This window comes from Mauremys reevesii, linkage group 3 (assembly GCF_016161935.1).
Source record: "Mauremys reevesii isolate NIE-2019 linkage group 3, ASM1616193v1, whole genome shotgun sequence".
Taxonomy (NCBI): Eukaryota; Metazoa; Chordata; order Testudines; family Geoemydidae; genus Mauremys; species Mauremys reevesii.
Genome location: NC_052625.1, coordinates 64,143,278 through 64,160,789, shown reverse-complemented (window position 1 = coordinate 64,160,789; position 17,512 = coordinate 64,143,278). Strand labels below are relative to the sequence as shown.

General features: G+C 49.6%; 2 long non-coding RNA genes across 2 annotated transcripts; one reads left to right on the top strand and one right to left on the bottom strand.

Moving 5' to 3' along the window:
• The first annotated feature begins 658 nt into the window (after nucleotides 1–658).
• LOC120399931 lies at nucleotides 659–16,067 on the top strand. The gene is made up of 3 exons (XR_005595407.1): nucleotides 659–929; nucleotides 2,932–5,420; nucleotides 15,875–16,067. It is a non-coding gene; the product is annotated as an uncharacterized LOC120399931 (long non-coding RNA).
• Nucleotides 8,624–11,821, bottom strand: LOC120399930. Its single transcript, XR_005595406.1, has 3 exons — nucleotides 11,657–11,821; nucleotides 8,997–9,179; nucleotides 8,624–8,713 (listed from the first exon to the last, which is right to left on the bottom strand). It is a non-coding gene; the product is annotated as an uncharacterized LOC120399930 (long non-coding RNA).
• Nucleotides 16,068–17,512: the final 1,445 nt, after the last annotated feature.

The window sequence follows — 17,512 nt, the reverse complement described above, 5'->3', positions numbered from 1 at the left end:
GTATGGCCCCGAAGTATCCTGCAAAGCCCGCTTCAGGGGTTTGCCCAGGGGTTCCCCCTCCTTCCTCGTTGATGGGAAAACTTTATTTAAATGGACAAGGGAACGAAAAGATTTCCCCATCTGCCCCTGTGCCCTCCCCCCCCAGCGTGAGCAAGCAAACGCCAGGACCCCAGCCTGCACGAGGGAGGGGCGCCTCCAGTGTCAATACAGACCTGGCTAGTGGCAGGTCTGCACTGCCAGCTATGGGGCTGCCCCAAGCCTGGCCGCCCCACGCATTACTGCCCTTCAGCCCACCCCCGTGTGCCCGGCAGGCTCAGAGCTGCTGCCCCGGGCGCCCCCCAGCCATGAGCCCGCGGGTGGGGGGGGGGGGCGACGGGGCGCTTCCTGCACATTGCGGACACGCAGCCCTGGCTGCTGCACAGGCGGTGGCTTCCCCCCCCTCGCGGCTCCCCGCGGTGAAGTCATCCCCCGCCGGGCGCAGCGGCCACGAGGAAATACGCGCGCGCCAGGCAGGCCGGATGCGCACGGGGCCAGCGGCGCGGCGCGGCGCGGCGCGGCGGGGCGGGCAGGCAAAGCCGCGCGCGCGCGCCGCTCCATGCTTCCCACGTGCTGCCGCCGCGCCGCGGAGGTGGGGACCCGCCGCCATGTGCTACGTGCAGAGCCGGCCGTCCGCGGGGGGGAGAGGCGGGCGGGGCTGCCGCAGGAGCAGCTGCCGCCGCGGGGGCTCGCTGGGGGCCGGGCGAACGTAAGCGAGCCTCGCAGGGAGCGCTCGGCTCTGCCGCGCCCGCCCAGAAGGAAGGTTTCCAAGCGCTGCCTGCTGCTCCCGTCTCCGTGCTCCCCAGCAGGAGGCGGACGGACGGGCTGCGGGCGGGAGAAGCTCCTCCAGGCCCGCCTGCCCCCGCGAGAAGCGCTGGGGAGACGAGATCATTGTATCCTTCTCGGTGTGTTTCCATCTCCCACACCCCGGCAGGCCGAGTGCTGGGGGACCCTGAATCCCCGGGGAGTCTGGAGGGGACCCCGAGTTGGGAGCGGGTGGCAGGTCGTCAGTACAGGCTGGCTGGTGTAGCGATGCAGAGGGAAAGGAGAGAGACTTTCCTGCCTGCCCTGGGGGCAGCATCCTGGCTCAGTCATTGCTGGCACCCGCTCCACTCCCCAGGTGGTGGCTTCTCTGCCTCTTGCTCCTAACGCAGCTGCTGATGGTAGAGAAACTGGGGTTGCACCTGTAGTGACCAGCCAGTGCCACCCACCCACCTCTGCTTGCTCATGACTGAGAGTCCCTCTCACTCTGCAGTAACCCATGAGTTTCAGGACCGTTCTGTGCTGTAGTCTTAGAGGGGAAAGGAGAGGGATGGAATATTCCCTTCTGCACTGCCAGAGGCTGAGAGATGCAGCCTGTCAGTTCAAGGAGCACCCCTGGGATCTCCTGTGTCATCAAAGCAGCCCCCAAGCTCCTACCTCCTGTGAAAGTAAAGCAGGGGCTACAGTACCCAGTATGAGTTCAGTTAAACCCAGCTGGGACTGCATAGTCCTATCCCATGAGATGCTGAGTGTCCTCCATACCCATGTCCTCAGCACCACATAGGAGGCTCTTTGCACCCTACAAGATCAGGCCCACCATCTGTAGGCTCTTTCTTACTCTTCATTGTGCTCAAAATGTGGCGCAACTCCCCACCCCCACCCTACAGTGTGGCCATCACCTTGGGCTGTAAGAGATGCATCGCCCCATGTGTGCACACTCATTCCCACACCACGAGTGAGAAAGGAGGCAAAGGTCCCTGATTAGAAGATCTGACATAACAACCATCTCCCTCCACCAGCTGGGGAAAGTCCATTAATGCCCTGTGGGGCAACCGGGGACAAGCTCATGAGAGAATTTTCCCCTTGGTGCGTGCTACATGTCTCCTGCTATTAAAAGGCATTGCGTGGGGTCTCTATGGATGCACCTCTCACACACATTCCCCTCCCCAGAATCCCTGTCTGTAGGATGCATGGGAAGCACATGAGCTGAAATTCCACCATGATGAGACACTGGGATGCTAAGCATTTCTCCAGATGCAAGTCAGGACTGCCAGGGAGACTGGGAAAATAACTGTTCTTAGCATATGTCGAGGCTGTAAAATGTAAGTCAGTCTGATCATGCTCCAGTGTGGTTAAATGCAGGCCAGGGACCCTATAGTGCTCATTTCTCATCCTGTCTCCAGGCTCCCAGCTGCTCAGGAAGTTATGTCTCTGTCAGCCACTGATTGGGAATCCATTACACTGTCCCAATATGACCCAGGCCCTTGGGGCTTCACTCTGCTCTTGCTTCCGCTATTGTGCAACAAGTGTGACTCCCTGGAAGTCAGTGGAGAGATACCAGTTCTAGCAAGAGCAGAACCAAGCCTGTGGTTCTTCATGTTTGCTTGGAAGAGACAATGTTAGCAAGGGCCTTACAATTAATATTCAAAATGGCCCCTTTAAGAAACAGGGGCTGCAATAGGGAATGGCCAATGGGCAAATATTTTGAAGTGTTTGGGGTCTCCATCATGTCCAGTGGCCATCAGCCCCAGGAGAACAAACCAGGGTGCAGTAAGCCCCATATCATTTCTGAGGGCTCAGAATTCAGTAGAACCCCTTTTTCATTAGCCTGCCTCTTCCTCTGGCATCCTTTGCCATGGGCAATGCATGCCAGGTCATTTAGCAGAGTCTTCTATGGAAAGGTAGCATTAGAGTCAGCAAAATTAATCTTTACTGCCCTGCCCTCTTCCCAGTTGGAGATGAGATGCCATCAAGCCCATAAGGATGGCTTTTAACTCCATGCATATACGTACAAAAGTTCCACTGGGGAGCTCTCCACTGGACATCAGGTGATGCAATGAAACAGTCTGCGACCAGGTTCTCCCCCTGCCTTTTACAATTACCAAATGAGAATAGAACTTACCTCCACTCCAGTCATCTCCAGCCACCTGTGGGTCTTGCTGCACCAACTTCATAGCTTACCGGCAACAAGCTTTGGCACAAAACTTCCCTTGGACAAAGTTTCTGGAGTCAGACCTACTGCAGTGAAGGAGTCAGATGGGGACAGAAGAGTCAGATGGTGTGATCACCACATTTAGATATTGTCAATTGGCTCCTAACGGAGTGTTGCTATCAAAGTCATCTCCGATCAGCCTCCCATTGTGAAGACTTATCTCTATCTATGTATTTATAATAAACCACAAGATTGGTCTCTACCTCACTTCTTTCCATATATCCTACCCCAGTTCAGCTCTAAGGACTGCACATTGTATTCAAGGGTTGAAGCTGCCCTCTGAGAAGGGTCATTCCATGTATCTGCTGGCAAGCTGCTCTCCCCACACTTTGTATCCCGCACCATGTGAGGGGACCAGAAGCAGCCCGGAATGTAGATGAAATAACCACAGTGCCATGAGCTGGTGGCTAGTTCTCCTGGGTATCGGTCTGGTGCCTGGATGAGCTATTGCCACATAAGCGAAGCAAAGGCTTTCCGACAAGGTCCCTCGTTCATCTTCCAGAGGGAAGGATGTCCTCAGCTAGCGGGTGGTGAAGAGAAGGTGAGGAGGATGGTGCAATCATTTGCTACAAAAGAGTAACTCAATGCAGACATCTCCTTCCACTAGGCATCTCTCTCTCTCTCTCTGTTGTTTTCTGACCTTCCCTGCCTCCTCCTCCCCTTGTCCAAGAACAAGAGTCTAAGAGCAAGAAGAGAAAAGCACAGCTGCAAATTGAATCAATCCTCTTCTGGCAGGAATGCCTGCCCAGCTGAGAGCGCTCTTTCCTAGACACAAATCGGTACCAAATGGAACAGATGGAAGAAGGCCAGTGTGGGCCGGAGAGTCACATACCCAGACCTTGATGAGGAGTTTAAGAACTAGAAGCCTCGGCAGATGGTTGAGACTGGTGTGAGGCACTGCCTGCAGCTCCCAGGGCTGACAGCCACCCAGCTTTGTAAAGGAGAATGGGCAAACAGGCTAGGGTGAGGGTTAACTTTTGTCAGTGTGAAAAGGTAGGAGACTCCAACGTTCCCTGTCAGAGCTCATGGGGGGCAGGACGGATGGTCTTGTTTTGTATTTATAGCATCAAGACACCTGGGTTCTTTTCCCCTGGCTCTGCCACAGTGAATCTGTGGCACTTTATGCAAGTCATTGCCAGCTCTTCATGCCTCAGTTTGACCAACCGTAACATGGGAATAACGATACTGACCAAGATGATGAATTCATTCCTGTTTGTACAACACTTTGAGACCCTCCAGTGAAAGGTGCTGTAAATGTGCAAAGCTGAGCTGGGCTTTGACAAGGCTGGCCAATTGAGACAATTGCTTTAGGAGAAAGAACGGTCCTGTGGCTTAAATCAAAGCTAAGTACCCTGGAAATGTGGGTTCAGTTCCTAGACTTGCCATGTGGTCCTGTGTAAATCACTTAGTTGTGCTTTGCTTCCTCAGATGGAGAATGTGATGCTTCCTCAGGCTGCCTTGTCAATATAAGATTTTCAGGGCAGGGACCATCTCTTGCGTTATGGTTGTACAGCACCTAGCACAAAGCGGGCCTTGATCCCAGCGTGGGCCACTGGTGCTATTGTAATATTAATAATCATTAGCATTAGCATCGATTGTGTGAACTGCTGAGAGCTATAGTGGTGCTGCAAAATCAAAAGCGGTACATGAAAAAAGAACAAGTAGTGCTATTTATTGAGCACTGACAGTGTGCCCAGTGCTATTCAGACCATAGCGGCACAGTCCCTGCCAATAGCTTACAATTTAAAGAGGAGTTGGTATTATTAAAATCACAACTTGCCTAGCAAGAACTATGGCTTATTGGTCACTCTCTATTAGCCCCAAAATAGCAAGCAAAAGGGGCCTGTGATGACTAATGGAGCCTGCAAATGTATCTCCAGCACTCAGTGGCTATTAATTTGTTTGTTTAACATTGCCAGGATTTCTGAGAAGTTCCGCACCATAGCACGGTGTCTGAACATGCATTATGTCAGTTAACAATACGTCAACATCTTATCAGTCTGAACGCAGTGGGTAGGTTAGAGGGTGGTAACTGAAACCTAGCCCACTCGTGATGAAATTCAAGACCCTGGATTGGGCCAGAGGCAGGATCAGCAGCCAGTGCAAAGAGCAGAGCATTGGCGTGTTATGCTGTTGCCACTCTGCCCTATTTAAATGACAGCTCAGTGGCTTGTCACTAGTTGGAGTTTCCAGGTGGCCTTCGAAGTCAGCCCTAGTCCCAGCAAGCTGCAATGGTTCACCCAGGCAGTGACCGAAGCCTGGATCTCCATAGTTAGGTCCCCACCCAAGAGGAAAGGGCAGCTGAAGATGAGGAAAAGGTATTAACAGACACAAGCCCAGGTTAACCAATGTGCACTCGATACACTTGCACCAGACCCACATCTCGGGGAACCTCGACAACCAGACTTGGGTAAGTAGTGTTACAACCTGGTGCACAGTGTTGCAGTGTCACTCAGGTTTGGCCCACTCATGAGGAGGAGTGGCCAGGCAAAATTTGAGTGAAGGTGGGGGGCCCAATTTTCCATAGTGCAGGGGACCCCCAAAATGATTTAGTCTGACACTGCTGCCTCCTGTGATTTCAGCAGCCCTGGGGCTGTGCACCATCTGGACAAGAGGGGGACAGATGCATTCCAGTTGGGTTGGGTTGACCACTCCTTCCAAAATTTGCCAACCAAGCCTTCCAATCAACATCACCTCTGTCTAAGTGAGATTGAGCCTGAACCAGATCTTTTGATCTGATCTACCATTCTGAGACATTGGGGAGCCACACTGTCCGTGCTTCACAAGGAGGGGATCTGTAGCTGACTGATCTCTCTGTATTTATGGCATTGCTTTAAAGCAGGCAAAATTGCTTCTTGCCTGGAATTCCCACCCCCTCTCTCTGCATTTTCCAGATCCGCTTGAGTGGTTCCCCTCCTACTCCGGTCAGTTTCATATTCTCTTGGTGCCATGCATCCCTTAGCTTGGTGGAACCCAGACACAATAGGAATTAGAGAAAAAAAAGGCAGTGGAATTACTGTTTCATCAAGTTGTGAAAAATGGTTAGAAGCTATTGTAAGGATCTGAGCACGGGCACTGAACCACATGGGATAGGCTACCCTTGTTCCCCTGATCTCCATTGCAGCTGGTAAGCTGGGTGGGTGAGTGTGTTTCCAATTACTCAAGATTCAGGGAAGGAGGGAAGCGAAGGAAGAAAGTGATGTGAAGACTTTTCTCCTTCTTATCTTCAGCAAAACATGACCACCACTTTACCAGCAGACACCATTAATAGCTTTTATAGGTGGGGCTGGCCCATCACTTCCCAATATCAGACATGGTCTCAGTTGCTTATAATTTTCCAGACTCTAATGGTTTGAGCAGAAATTTTCCAGACGGGGTATCTGCCCAAGGCAGAATTTTTTTTGGAAAATTTAAGCCAAAACAGTTTAGCTGTTTCTGAAAATAAGAAGGGCAGTTCTAGGTGGGCAAGCAGACCTGAACTTCCAACTTCAGGGGGTTTTTGCTCAACCGTTCAGGGAGGGCACCAAAAATGTTTTCCAGCCCAGCCAGCAAAATAGCTAGGGTCTCTTCTGAGACTGAGGGTAGGGGAAAATACCCAGGTTAAAAAATTCTGGTGACCTTTTCTTTGAACAGCTCTGGTGCGCCTCTCCCCGTGCTTTGGAGCAGGGACTTGAAATTTGGCAGGCGGGTCTTTGTGTCAGGGACGTGTAGAGAATTTGTCCAAATTTGTCCAAATTATAAATCCTTGAAAAATCACCATTTGCACGTACTCAGTAAAGGCTTTTTTTAGCACCTAAATTCCCTGAAGAGTCCATCCACACTGGACATGCTCCAGCCTGGGGTTGAGCAGGATTTCCCTGCAATTACAGCTCTGGGCTGTGTTGACTCTGAATCCGGGCACCTGACCTGAGAGCAGGGAGATTGTGTCTCCTGTGCTTTCAGTGACCTCCTTGCTGGTCCCAGGAAATGTGGAGAAGGAAGCTGCCTGATTCAAATGCCAAAGGGACCAGAGCTGGAGCAGCAAGGGGTGGGAATAGACTGGGACGAGGAGTCTGGGGGGAGGCTAGCAGGGAAGAGATAGGGAAAGGCACTGGGTTTGGGGTTCAGGGGAGTCTGGGACTGACTGGGCAAGGAGACTGGGAGCTGGGAGCCAGTAGATGGGGGAAGACGGAGATAAGATGAGGGTTTGGATTAGGGGAGACTGGGACTGGCCAGGCAAGGAGACAGTGACTAAGAACCAGTAGGGCAAGGGGAAGGGAGACAGATCTGATGAGGAGCCCAGGTACAGGGGGAGAACTGGGACTGGCTGGGCAAAGCTATTGGGTCGATGAACTGGGAGCCAGTGGGCATGGGAACGTTGAGGGAGGGGAGGAAATCGAGGCCATGATAGGAAAGAGACAAATCAGATGAAGAGCCAGGGGAGCAGGGAAACGGCAATTCCGTGCCTTATTCACTCCACACCCTCCAACTTCTGCATCCAACTAAGAAGGAGGGTCCTAAACAACAGCTTCCTGCACTACCCAACCCTGATCCATCCCCAGAGCAGGTCCAGCCAGTGCACTCAACGAGGCAGGAGGGCTCCTGTGGAAAAAGTAGGTGGTCATGTAATTAAAGGCTGTATCATAACGCATATACGCAAGGGGGGTGATATAAGATTGCCCAGATAATCTTCACTATGGCATTCCCATTTTTTGAGTACTTGACTTTGCAACTTTAATGTTTTTTGAATGTAGTGTTGTGTGTTTGCATGTGTTTGTAATATAGATTAAGGGTCAGATCCCCAGCTGGTGTATATCAGGGCAGCTCCGTGGACTCCAGCTTAGCATAAGACGTATATGTATGTCCAAAGTGGTGTACAGACATGAACATATTCATCAGAAACTAATCAAACAGTAAATCAAAGTATCACTGCCAAGCGAGCGGGGAGAAACTTTGCCAGATACAGTAAGACCAAACCCCTGAAATGTTTTTGAGCTTCAAAGGAGCTTGGTTAGTTTTGTTTATTGGTGGGGAGAGGGGAGGGAAGTCCTTATTTTCAATGTGATGTCCTGGTTTTGCTTGGAAGCAGAAGCACTGAAATATCACCAGCTGTGAGGACTCCAGCCCTATTTCCAGGCTATTGAAGTGCAGAGGGTTTGGAGAAAGTTCAGACAAATATTTGAACCTTGTGAGTCTTTCTTTGCAGTAGCACCAAGAATCTCCCTCATGATCCTGCCACGTTAGCTCTAGGCATCAATGCAATCAGTCTTTCAAGGAAGTTAGCCCTTTGTGGGGCTCATACTCTCTGCAGATGAGCAGCTAGTGCCGCTAGGCTGGGCTCTACTTCCTACTTTTCTTTTTTCCCCTGAGGCAACTTTTTTCCCCTTGTTTTCTGGAAATGACTCAAAGTCATGAAGTGGCAATACATCTCCACTTTTCAACGAGAGCCACAAATGAAGCACGGCGCAAAGCTTTGCAGCATTTTTTTGGCAAAAATAACAAACAAACCATGAGAGCAGAAAGTTCACGGTCTAGTGCTGTCTGCCACACCAAGCCTAGTGACCCGTCTTTCAGCCAGTGCGCCAGAGTGTGACTCCTCTCCAAAGGAATTAAAAGACTGAACTATGAAAAGAATGGGAACTGTAGATATGTTTATTTGTAGTACCTCACTCAGCCACTAGATGTCTCGGTGCACAGCATTCCAGAGAGGGTATAGAGTGGACCCTGGCAAACAAAGCAGACAAAGCTGGAACTTGAATTGTGGGGAAGCTTTTCTTTTCTTTTCACCATCTGTATTTATAACCATTTTCTTTATTAAATGCCACCTCTCTAGGTCAGGTCAGAATTTTTCCATTAAAACTGTTTTGCACCAGAAAATTAGTGGGTTTTTTTTTTAATTAAATTACATTTTTCACGAACAGTATCTTTCTGTGGAAAAAGTTGATATTTTGTTGAAAAACTGAATGCCTGGAAACAAAAATCAAATTTCATCTGACAACCAAAATACCTTGAATCCAAAATGCCACTGCGATACCACACAGGAGTTATGGTTCAGGGGCTTCGTGCTCCCATTCTTCTCTATGGCTGGGCTCCTGGACTTTTTCATTTTCTATCATGCGCTGTAGTCAGGCAACAGCTGTCATCAGCCAGAGCAAGACCAAGGTGCATCATGGGAGACAGGGAGCCTGGCCTACACAGGAGAATCAGAGCCCAAGAAACTTGAAGTACAACGTCCATGAGGCATCACAGAATCAAAATATTTAGGCTTCAATTTTTTGCCAAAAACCTGACATTTTCTGCAGGGGGAAAAAAACCTGTTTTTTGATCAGCTTTACTCCTCTTTAGGAAGGACTGTGGGGAGAGCCATATATCATGTCAGAAACAAAAGGGGTGAGACAGGCAAGGTGCACATTCTCCCTCTATCTCCAAGTCACAGAGTAGAGCATTCTAATGGTCACCTTAATGGGAAGGCAGCTGGATTCTGGCCATCCAAGAAAACAACAAAGCAGGAGTGTTGGAGATGAGGAAGAGGTTCAACTCTCAGGGACAGGGCTTGGGTGCTGAGGGCATTTTGACATGAGATACTACCAAAGCACCACCAGCTTTGGCAGCACTGCCCCAGGAAATAACCACTGGGCAAACCCAGGTATAGTCCCAAATACACAGGCAAAATGGCTTCTCACTGCCATGAATCAGCGGGCATGTTTCTGCTGGCAGGTCTCTCACCATTCTCCTCATCTCAGCATTTACAGAGTTGGCCATGCCGAGTGGTGAGCTGGTCTCTGTTGTGGTACCGGCCTGAGACCATGCCGGGATACGTTCATTAGTCTTGGTCAGTGCATAGAATAGCTAGGCCTCTCCTCATGACCCTGAGAGAAGCATTAGGCCGAAAACGCTTCCCTTTCTAAACAGTATTGGCTGGACTGGCATTGCCCAGCTCTGTGGCTAGGAGAAGGATGCAGAACTGTTCTGGCTGGGGTAGTCCAGCTCTTTCCTTTTTGTCTATTACTGAATAAGAGAGGGTGATCTACGGCCCCTGATGGGAAGTGACATGGGAGGGAGCAGGGAGCCTGGCTGTTATAATTCACTCTCCCTCATGCCCGCTGATTCATGGCAGTGAGAAGCCATTTTGCCTGCGTATTTGGACTATGCCTGGGTTTGCCCAGTGGTTATTTCCTGGTGTAGTGCTGCCAAAGGTGGTGGTGCCAGGGGACCTGTGCTGATTAAGGACAGTGCAACGTGCAGCAGGCACACTGAGAAGCACTGAATGGTCAGTTATTTGTTGTTCACCTGCAGGGTCTCCCTGGGGCCAAAGTAGACCAAGCGCCAAGGCTCCTTCCATCTTATTCTCTCCCTTCCTGGCAGAGCCTCACATCTTGGTTACATCATCCACCCAGAATCCTCCACAGGATGCATCAGCATTTCTCCTTCAGCTGCATGGATGGGTCAGTGCTGACTTATCTGAGGCTCACCCTCTCCCCAGGGATGGACCACAGCACCTCTCCAACCCCAGGCCCCATTCCCTGAGTGAGAATCCTGTTGTCAGCAGCACGACAACTCACCATAAGGCAGGTTTTTCCAGACCTTGAATCATTCTCAAATCACTCTTTTTTGAACTCTCTCCAATCTTTCTACATCCCTATGGACACAGTATTCCAATAATGATCTCACTTGTAGTGTATACAGTGGTAATACCACCTCCATACTCCTGCTTGCTATTCCCCTGCTTGTCAACTTGCTTATTGTGTGAACTTGTTTGTGTCAAGAGGGTCTTGTGATTGAGGCACTGGACTGGCACTCAGAACACCTTGTTCAATTCCCAGCTCTGCCGCTGACCTTGCTGTGTGACCTTGGGAAAGTCACTTAATCTCTCTGCATCCGAGTTCCCCAGCTTTAAAACAGAATAATAACCCTTCCTTTCCCCTGCCCTGTAAGCTACTCAGGACAAGGATTGTCTCTGACAACAGCGACCATAATGGGATCATGGGTTTATCTAATATACAGTAATAGTGTAAGTACAGTCACAGATATGACTCTAAAGCCCAGAAGATGCACACCTGGTGAGTGAAGGGGGCTGTTTTACCTAGTCATGTTTCTGACCATGACTTCACTTAAGGCAAAAGGACACGCCTTAGTTTGTGGTCCCATCACTGTGCAATTATCGCGGGTCATCGCTATAGCTCGGGTGAATTGCTCCATTTTTTTGCTGCTGTTAAAGCAGAGGAAGGCAGCTTAAGCCCACAGAAGGGAGTAAGCGTGTGAAAAATGTTCCCTTTTTCAAAACTACCATTAGCCATTTGCAGACCTTTGTATTTGCTCCGAAACTCTATGCCAAGTCTCTGTCTGAGGCTCATTGCAAACACTCCAGCTACATAATCCCCTCCGGTCTGGGCTCCTAATGGAAATGCCAACAGACCCTTAAGCACAGCAGCATTGCTAGATTCTCCTGTAATTAAATGCACACACAAAGAAAAAGGTATAAACAAGCATGATAAGTTAACACTGGGGGCTGTGATTGAAGGCATCTCCAGTGAAGTCTGCTGCTTGATTGTGTGTCACCATTTCATGAGTTGGAGAACGGGGTCTGACTGTAGGCATCTGTACCAGATGAGCTGCCATACTAGGTATGGTGTAATGAGAACCTCACAGTGACATGAAGCAACTCACCCAACCAAGGTCACACGGCAAGACAACAGCATCCCCTGACTCCCAAGCCTGTGCTCCTTCCATAGAAGGGAGGTCTGCATCCTGTCTAAGGACATTAGGAGGAAAAAAGCAAAGAATTGCTCCTTCAGAGTCTCACCCACCCTTGCTCTCCGTCTGAGGGCATATTTCCCGTGCGTGACTTTGTCCTCATTTCCAAGACAACCAGCTGAGATGTCACAAACAGAAGATTCTGACACAAGAGCAAGTAAGGGACAAGACACCGGTTTCTCTTGTCCCTCTTGTTTTTTATTGCTTTTTAAAAGATTCCCAAGAGAATGCTCCCCAAGAATTCCCTATGGAGTTCTTCAAGGACAACAAAGCATCCCAAGTACCTCTCCAATATGGAGGTGTTGCTAAGCACCACAGGAGATGCTGCAGGGCCCTGTTTTACCACCCATGTGGGTGAAGAGCTCTCCATCTGGATTATCGTCACTCACAAATCCCTTGCTGTTTAATGTGTGTCTGCCAGTCAACACTGGGCAGGGGTGAAGTAGGGCAGTTTTGACTGTTACGGTTGAGTGATTGTTTCAGGAGGCAGTAGGGCCGGTGACAAAGACACATACAAGGGAAATCCATCCACCAAGTGTTTCCATCACAGCTACCCCGGGGCCCAAGGGAAATGGTGTCATGGAGAGTATCACTAGGTAGCTCCAGGGCTATTGCACATAACCCAATACAGCATGCAACACACACAACCGCTTCCTAGTGCATGCCAGCTGACATGGTAGCAACACCCATCTAGTCTGGAACTTGGGCTAAGAAGTTCTCATGTTTGCTCAGGATGCTGATGTTGGCTCATGATTTCTGAGGAAGTTACTTTACCCGGATTTCTTTCCCTTTTTGTCCAGTAGCGTTTGTCTGGTTTTTTTAGGCTTGTTTTGATTTAGTTAGTTTTCTAATTTTGCACAAACGTCTAGGGTGCTTTAGAAAATAATACAGTAAATATTTGTTTCCACTAAGCCCATGACAAAAAGACATTGAGATGCACGCACAGAGATGTGCTGTGTCTCTCACAGACGTGTACACATAGAGACACACAAATACACACACAAACTAGTCACAGGTTAAGGCTAAAGCCTTACCACTTTTCCATTACAAAAAGTCCTTTTTCACTAGGCTTACCAAAAATTATCCCCACCTGAAACAATTTTATATCTATATTAATCGATAAATAGATAATTTCTTTGGACAATAATCAGCAGAATCAAATGTTGCACTCACAAAGAATTAATAAAAAGACCATTTCCAGCCTGCAACGCAACACCTGACCCCAGCCTGTGCTTTCATAGCTGAGTTAATAAGCCCCACACTAAACAAATATGGAGGGAATTCAGAATGGAAATGTTAAGAGACATAATTCCAGGGGATGTGAATGGCTAATTCTGTACATCCAAATAAAACGGGGGAAATAAACTGAATGGAGCCATGTATAAGATCATATGAAATGTAAAAAGGCTTGTTGTTCAGCACGCACGCTGCCTCGTCAATCTCGAGTTCTGTTTAAACACCCATTCTTTTGGCTTGGCATCACCTCGCCTCTGTGGCTGAATCAAAGGAGGGATGAAATAATGACACAAAGATTTTTAAAAACTCAGCTCCAGCTGCAGCAGGGAGAAGCCTGAAGCGAAACGTGAGAGCGTGTGGCTCTTTGTTAAGGTTTCCTTGGCTATAGAATATGGTATATGAACCGCCTCATGTATCCTATTTGTCATAGGGAGTGAAAGCTCTTAAGGTGGCTCCTCAAGTTCTCTCTCTCTCTTTTTTTTTTTATTGGCTATTGCATTGGGCAAACTTCCCTCCTGAAGGGACCCCCAGTTCCTGGTTATTCCCTGCTGGAGCACCCCAGCCTCTGAGAATTGGATCAGTCTCTCTGTAGATGGTGGGTGGTCTGGTCTTTTTTTCTTGTAACTGCCACTTTGCATCAGGAAGCTGAACTCAGCACTTCTTGTCGGAAGATGGTTCCAATTTATATAGGCCTCATGGAAATAAATACATACATTTTCTCATATGTCAGCTGTAATTTATACATGGCCTTCCTGACAAGGCAAAGCTGTGTGCCGAAGCTGGTCAGGAAGCATATTTGCCAGTTGCACACAGCAAGGATTGGTCAGTAATAGTTTTTTAAAAATATATATATAGGAACCACTACATGATTTGCTTCCCAGTTGATCCTGCCAACGGAGGAGGCAATTGTACAGAGCCAGTTATAACAACCCATTGGCTAAATCCACAGATTTTAGCTCCAAAGCCCCAGCTGAGCTAGAGGGCGGCACCCATTAACTAGGAACAGTAGCAGGCAGCTATACTCTGTGGATCCGCCGCAGACCCACTTGGCGGGTGATGGTGATGGCAGATTTGGGGATGCAGATACATGGGACTGAGACTTGGCCAACTCTTTTCAGACCAGGGCCATGGAAGAGCCCTCAGCTGGGAACTGAGTCACTACCAACCTCAGCCAAATCTAAACCAGCAAATAGAAAGGGAAAAGCTCTTTATCTCATTCCTGCCCCACCAGCTCCTGAGCTGCCTCGCCCCCTGCCTCCCACACCAGCTCTCCTAATAATGTCTGAATGGGAGACAGCCTAATATCTCATTGCAACTGGCCATCCTAAATGTACATAGAGGGCTGGGAGCTCTGCTGTAGTTCGTGAGCATAATTAGCAACCGGCAAAGCCGGAGAGGAGGAACTATTAGGAATGTATCTGACGGACAGAAGGCCTTTCCACAAGCACCTCTGCTCTGTCCAGCTGCACCCTCCTCCCTTCTGGTGCCAGGTCTTCCCACACCAACCCAGCAGCTGCACTGGTTCCGTGTGCAGTACCCTAGAAGGCAGTTAAAACCACGGTGACCAGCGCCACGCAGCTGAGGAGCTATTAGCCATATTGTTTAATCTAAATGAATGCTCTGTAAACATGAGCACTAATTCCTTTCCCGTGAGCTACACAGTTTCTCTTAGATGCTTTCACAGATGCTGTGGCCTGTTGCCCTCATCTCTGTGCTCAGATCTTCTCCTACCCTCCTGGTCACCACGGCCATGACAAGTCATCGTGACCGCCTACAGAGGGTTTTCTCCCTGAGCGTAACCTCCCCCAGGATTCTCTGCCACCAAGGGCACACTGGAAATACACTACAGCCACATCCTCATCCTCACAGACGGCCGAGTCACCGTCTCCTCCATCCTTGTCACCAAATCCATGGCATGGTTCTTAGCAGCCCACTTAGCATTAAACTCTGTGCTGATGGTGAACAACCCCCACTGAACGGGATGGGATGAAGCTGCCTTGTGCTGTGGGAACATTTTTACACGATGTCGCCACAACAACTTTTCCCCATAACCTGTGAAGCCTACGCCCCAGGGTGCAGGTGCTGCAGTGAGGAGAGATGGGGGCCTCCATTCATTTGGTTTTCCTATTGGAATAAAAGTGCTTCCTCAGAACAATTAACCAAGGAGGGAGGCAGCACCAGAGGGCAAACCAACTGATCCTAAGGCAGTGGAGTTTGTTCCTGTACCGGTGGCACAACCAGGCACGGTGGCACGCCCCTGTAATCCCAGCTACTTGGGAGGCTGAGGCTAGTGGATCGCTGGGGTTCTGGGCTGCTGTGCACTATGCCAATCGGGTGTCCAGTGCCACTGACAACCTGGCCAGCGGGTGGCTGATGGAATGGCTAGAACAACATGAACAATGTGTTGTGACGGGCACTCTCTGTGAGGCTGATGGACCGATTGATCAAGGTAACTGCGGGCACAGCCCAGTGGCCAGCTTGTGCCATCTGAAATGGGGGTGGGTTAGGAGTGAAGACCATTCAGCGGGACTGTCGTCCAGAAAAATCTTAGAAAACACTTGGTCTATTCCAAAGACAAGACACTTGGGCTTTGGAAGTATTTGCCCCAGAGATTAGTCCTCTCTGACAGGGAGGCTTTAGCAAACTCTGAGGGGTGAGGGCGGAGGGACGCTATTAGAGGCAAGGGAATCACCCCAACCTCCCCATTCAGTGTGGTGACAGAGCAGATCACTGGGTGGAAGCCAAACTCCCGGATATTCTAGTAGTTGAGCTCCTATTTCCCTGGAGAGGGGCTGTATCATCCTTAGAGGGGCCTGGAGTCACTGCCACGGTTCTTATCTGAGCACATCTCTGCTGCTGCCACATCATGAGACTGAATCACCTGTCTGTCCATAGAGAGCCACTCCTTCAGCTGCCTCCCAGAACGCTGAATCCGTTTCATGACGCAGCGTGTCTGTGTCTGCCAAGGGACTGTGCAGTGCAACGAGAGGGCACACAAGGTGGCCATGTGATCCCTCACTGCTATTCCTAGGCTCTGGGGAAGCTGAAGGATTTTGTCACATGAAACAAGAAGCACCCGATTGCGGAATTTAAGCCAGGTAAATCCAGCCGCGGTGACAGCCAACTCCTAATTAGTTCATTGCATTAGAAAGGCTGGGCGCTCATAATTATTACACTGGGGTGTCCTACGTGCAGGTCTGGGCATTCCATCCCTGTCATCTGCTATCCAAAATGGGGGCGGGAGGAGGAGATGCTAGGCAATGCCTGAAGGCCAACAAACTCAGGCTCTATGGGACCCTTTGGAAAACAAAGTTCAGTGTAGAGGGTCCTCTACTCAGAATGTCCTGCTTCCATGATCTCCCACTGGTTTCTTTGGTCCTGGGCCTCTGAGTTTTTGAGGGGACATAAAGTGAACAATTTGCACTCACCAAATTCATGACCTTTAGCAGATGATCAAGATTCCAATAACACAGCTCACTGATTTCCTTACCCCATGGCTTGGAAATGCTGCTGGCCATTCATCGGTCTGTTTTTCCTGTCACTTATGGCATAGAGTAGCATGTGCCTCCCAAGGAGTGCATGCCTGTTGAGCAATACACGCATACATGTGAGCAGCGTAGCATAGCACAGTATACACGAGCCGTACAGGCCTGCTGAATAGGCTCTGTTACCTACAGACGCCCAGTTTGAGGTACAAGAGAACTGGGGATGTTTGCAGCCTGACGTATTTTTATGGCTTGACAAATGGGCAGAAATATTTTGGGCCCTCTCCCGCCAGTTTCCACTCCCCTGGGTTTTATTATTATTCATTCATTTCTCAGAATTTTGTGAAGAGATGCCAAAAGCTGTGGGCATATTTGAACAAAGCTACTGATCATTAGCATGGCCCTGCCAAATTCCCTGAGTGCCAGTACTACGCGGTGACCCTTTTCCCATAAACCCCATCAAGCAGGGCCAGAGCCGCAGCATGCGTGCCATTCGGCAGCTCAGAGTCACACCATGAGCATATTCCCTTCAGCACCGGCTGGCCCAGGTGGAACGGCATTGCAGGGAGCAGCGACATGTCTGGCAACGAGCTGTGTACTTTGGAGTCACTTTCCCAGTATTGGTGGCCGGAGCCAATCCATGGAGACCAAATAGCTTCAGCTCCTCCTCAGAATAGGGGCCAGCCACGTGTTTGGAAAGCACAGAGCAAATAAGGAGGCACTATCACAAATCAATAATAACAATCCTCCCAAATAACTGGCGCTTCCATTCTGAGAAGAGAGTAACACAAACTAGAGGTGGCAACGGCCCACTAGACCAGCCAGGATTGTTCCATGCACTCTCCAGAACTTCGTATTATTCATGCTCAGTGGGCTTGTAACAGTGAAAAGCTCATTTTAACTTGCCAGCCAGGATTTCATTGCTGATAGGCCAGGCGAAGGTGTTAGCCAGACACGTCTCCCACCAGGCAGGTACTGTAGTGCAATAAGGGGATTATTGAGGCAACTCCAGCACTGTTGGGTCTTGTTCTGCTTTTCCTGTCTCATC